A 5,137-nucleotide genomic window follows, 5' to 3' on the forward strand; every position below is an offset into this window, starting at 1 on the left:
TAAAAATGTCTCCCTTCACCTCCAATAATGAGAAGGTCTGGTTTAACAACAGTTTTTCAATATACAGATTCTAATAAAGGACCACTTACATTGTTGCTAGATTGCTCAGCATTTGTCACATTTGAGAAGCTGTATCTCCAGAGAATATTTCCCTCCTGAATTAAGAACAATGTGTACTGAGTAAAATGTGTTTAATGTTTCTTCACCACCTGTTACTGTTGTTAGGTCATCAAGTTGATTCCAACCTTTACCAACTGCATGTATAAGAGCATGAAACACTGCCCAGTCCTATGCCATCCTCACAATCACTGCTATGTTTGAGCCCATTGTTGTAGCCACTGTGTCAATCCATCTCATTGAGGGTCTACCTCGTTTTCACTGACCCTCCACCAAGCGTGATGTCCTTCTCCAGGGACTAGTCCCTCCTGATGACATCTCCAAAATAAGTGACATAAAGTTAGGCCATCCTCACTTCTAAGGAGCATTCTGGCTTTACGTCTTCCAAGACAAATTTGTTCATTTTTTTGATCAGTCCATGATTTATTTAATATTCCTCAACACCATAATTCAAATATGTCAATCCTTCTTCAGTCTTCCTTATTCGTTGTCCACCTTTCAAAAGCACATGAGGCAATTAAAAATACCATAGCTTAAATCAGGTGCACCTGAGTCCTCAAGGGTACAGAAAACAGATTAATGGATGACAGGGGCTGAATGCAGGGAAACGTTTTGGTGTAATGAAACTGTTCTATACTTTATTGAAGTGGTGATAACATGACTACCTTTTGTCTAAATTTGCAGAACTACACAAAAAAAGGTAAATTTTACTGCATCTGAATCATGCCTTTAACATTTTTTAAGAGATAACATTATCATTGCCACTCTATCCCTGCTGCCAATATGTTAATTTTGTCCACTGCTGTCTCTGGAGGTTCAGCACGAATGAAACCAGACAGCCTTCTCAAAGGCAGCATGTCCCACTGTCATCCTACCATACTGCTTTTTAAAGATGCTTGTTCTCCCTTCCCTGAGTTCTTTCTCAATGCCTTTCCTGTTAGCCTCTATGTAGATGTGCTTGGGAAAAAGGCTATTATGCAGATCACACACAACAAACCCACCTTAACATTCTTAGCTCCCTAAGATTTTGAATTCCTTTCTCTGAATTGTAGCAAGCAAGATCTGCCATCTCATCCTCATTGAATGCAGGTTACCGGATTAATCCAATAAACAAACTGTTACAGCTGCTCCCACATGATCAAGTTAAGAAAATAAATACCAAAGCTAGAGCATGTAAGTAAATTTGACCCTACCCAATGTTACAGTCTGTCCTTGCTATCACCCTCAGAGTCCCCAGGATTTTCTCGAAATAATCTAGCAATATCTTTGAGAAGTTTGCTGTGTTGTTAGGTGCCCTCAAGTCAGGTTGAAACAATGCCTGGTCTTCTGCCATCTTCATAATCATTGCTATGTTTGAGCCCCTGATTGTAGACACTGTGTCAATCGGTTTCCTTGAGGGTCTTTTTCCTTTTCAATGACATTTTCTTTTACTAAGCATGATGTCCTTCTCCAGGGACTTGTCTCTCCCAATAACATGTTCAAAGTACTGGAGATGAAGTCTTACCATCCTCCCTCATAAGGACCATTCTGGCTGTATTTCTTCCAAAACAGATTTGTTGATTCTTCTGACAGTCCATGGTATATTCAATATTCTTCACCAACACCATAATTCAAAAGTATCAATTTTTCTTTGGTCTACCTTATTTGTTTTCCAGGTTTCACACACATATGGGGTGATTGAAAATGCCACAGCTTGGATCAGGTGCACCATAGTCCTCAAAGTGACATCTTTGCTCTTTAATACTTTAAAGAGCCTTTTTGCAGCAGAATATTGAATATATCATAGATTCCATTGGTCTTCCATTTCAATATTGAAACTTGAGTGGAGTGTATGAATGTTTATTTCATGGCATGAGCTGATTTATCTGGGACACACAAAACTGTCCTAATATTACCTTTCACTGGGCACATAGTATGTATCAGGCACTGTACACACTTTGCCTTATTTAGTCCTTAAAACAAATCTGTAAAATAGGTAGTGTCACCCTGATCTGAAGATAAGGAAAGCAAAGTCTAGAATTGTTAGGTATCTCAGCCAACATGGGGCATAGCTAGTAGCTGGTGAAGGTACAAGTTGATCCTAAGGAGCCTGAATCCAAAGTTCCAGTGCATGTCCACTATACTATAATGCCTAAATATTTAAGACGATGATTGAAATTGCCTTCTTAGAGAGAGAAAGAGACAATAAAGAGGAGAGAGAATCATTGCATAAAATTGCAACCCTCTGTAATCTTCCCCCATCTCCCATACACCCTGTAATTATTTGTTGACATGGATCATTATTATTATCCCAAGTCTGTGTCTTGTTCTTGTGGTTTTTTAGAAACATGTCCATAGCCAAGGCCTGAAACAGCTCATCAGTGACCATGTTCATCCTCTTGGGAGTCACAGACCATCCAGAACTGCAGGTCCTCCTCTTTGTGAATTTTCTGGGCATCTATCTCTTAACCCTGGCCCAGAATCTGGCCCTCATTTTCTGAACAAAGTGACAACCATCATAGGAATGGACAGCGGGGGACAGGAAAGCTGGTAATGGGGAACCCAAGGTTGAGAAGGAGAAAGTGCTGACATGTCGCGGGGTTGGCAAACAATCTCACAAAACAATATACATATTAATTGTTTAATGAGAAACTACTTTCCTCTGTAAACCTACCTCTAAAGTACAATTAAATAATAAATATAAAGCCACTTTTAAAACTTAAAAAAAAAAGTGACATCCATCTGCACACAACCATGTACTCATTCCTCAGCAACTTGTCCTTCATTGATACCTGCTACTCTTTCATAGTGGCTCCCAAGAAGCTCGTGAATTCTTCCAGGAGCAGAAGACCATATCATTTGTGGGATGTGCTCCTCAGTTTTTTTTTTTCTTTGTCGGCATGGGTCTAACTGACTGCTTCCTCCTAACTGCTATAGCATATGACCAATATGCAGCCATCTCCAGTTCCCTGTTCTACACCACCATCTTGTTTCAGGGCCTCTTTACCCAAATGTTGGTTGGGGCATATATTGGTGGTTTCCTGAGCTCCCTGATCCAGGCTGCCTCCATATAACGGCTCTGCTTCTGTGGTCCCAACATCATCAACCATTTCTTCCGCAACCTCCCTCCAGTATTGGCACTTTCTCTCTCTGACACTTTCCTCAGTCAAGTGGTGAATTTCCTCACAGTGGTTGCTCTTGTGGGGACATCGTTCCTCATTGTTTCAGATTTCATACAGTTATGATCGACTGTGTGGATGATAACAAATTATGGATAACATTGCAAAGGATGGGAATCCAGAACACTTAATTGTGTTCATGAGAACCTGTACATAGATCAGGAGGCAGTTGTTTAGACAGAACAAGGGATTATGGTATGGTGTGCATAAGCATTGTATCTTTTCACCATACCTATTCAATCTATATGCTGATCCAATAATTCGAGAAGTCGGACTATATGAAGAAGAACAGGGCATTAGGATTGAAGGAAGACTCATTAACAACCTGCATTATGCAGATGACACAAACTTGGTTGCTAAAACTGAAGAGGACTTGAAGCATTTACTGATGTTGAAGGTCAAAGACCACAGCCTTCAGTATGGATTACACCTCAACATAAAGAAAACAAAAATCCTCACAACTGGACCAATAAGCAACATCATGAAAAATGGAGAAAAGATTGAAGTTGTCACAATGTCAAGGATTTCAATTTACTTGGATCCACATTCAACAACCATGGAAGCAGCAGTCAATAAATCAAAATACGCATTGCATCGGGCAAATCTGCTGCAAAAGACCTCTTTAAAGTGTTGAAAAGCAAAGATGTGACCTTGAAGACTAAGGTGTGACTGACCCAAGCCATGATATTTTCAATCACATCATATGCATGCAAAAGCTGGGCAATGAATAAGGAAGACCCAAGAAGAACTGATGCCTTTGAATTGTGGTGTTGGTAAGAATATTGAATATACTATGGACTGCCAAAAGAACAAACAAATCTGTCTTGGAAAAAGTACAACCAGAATGCTCCTTAGAGGCAAGGATGGCGAGACTACCTCTTACATACTTTGGATATTTTGTTAGAACGGATCAGTCCCTGGAGAAAGACATCATGCTTGGTAAAGTACAGGGTCAGCGGAAAAGAGGAAGACCCTCAAAGAGATGGATTGACACAGTGGCTGCAACGATGGGCTCAAGCATAACAACGATTATGAGCATGGCACAGGACGGGGCAATGTTTCGTTCTGTGGTACACAGGGTCACTACAAGTTGGAACCGACTCAATGGCACCTAATAACAACAGTTACATAGTGTCCGCTGTCTTCTGCTAAGTGGAAGGCCAATGGAAAGCTTTCAACACCTGTGCCTCCCACCTGATGGTGGTGACTCTGTTCTTTGGGATGGCCTTTTTCATGTACCTGGAACCCAGTTCCAGCAACTCACTTGGCAGGGACAAGCTGGTACCTCTTTTTTCTTCCCTGGTGATCCCCATGCTGAACCCTCTCATTTACAGTTTGAGTGACAAAGAGACCAAAGATGCCCTGTGGAAGGTGTTAGAGAAGAACAAAGTGTTTTCCCAGGTCTTAAGTGAAAACATATTTCTCCCAACTGCTGGAGACTAAATGATTCATGGTATCCACCTCCACCCCTGCCTTGGGCAAGGGAGGACATTCCATGTTTATATATGAAAATGGAGGCTCCTCCAGCCAGATTCTTTTCACCTTTCCTTATGATCACCTGTCTACCAACCCCTCCAAGGATATCTAAAATAGGGAAAGGATTTCTTCAGCAAAAAATCCTCTCCTGGACAGCCTATAATAACAATGGTGTTGATGTTTGCAGTTCAGTTGGCTACAACTCATGGAGACACGATGTACAACAGAACTAGTTGCTGCCCATTTCTGTGCCATCTTTATGATGATTAATATGCTCAAGTCCAATGTCATGGCCACTGTGTATTTTGAGTGTCTCCCAACAAATGGGGCTCATCATTTAGCGCTATATTAGACAATATTCTGCTGTGGTCCATTAGGTTTTCACT

The 5,137-nt window shown here is 40.9% G+C and overlaps 1 pseudogene; it reads left to right on the top strand.

Annotated features, from left to right (window-relative positions):
- The first annotated feature begins 2,444 nt into the window (after positions 1-2,444).
- LOC126080648 (olfactory receptor 5A1-like) lies at positions 2,445-4,718 on the top strand (annotated as a pseudogene).
- The last annotated feature ends 419 nt before the right edge of the window (positions 4,719-5,137 follow it).

Source organism: Elephas maximus, chromosome 7 (assembly GCF_024166365.1).
Source record: "Elephas maximus indicus isolate mEleMax1 chromosome 7, mEleMax1 primary haplotype, whole genome shotgun sequence".
Taxonomy (NCBI): Eukaryota; Metazoa; Chordata; class Mammalia; order Proboscidea; family Elephantidae; genus Elephas; species Elephas maximus.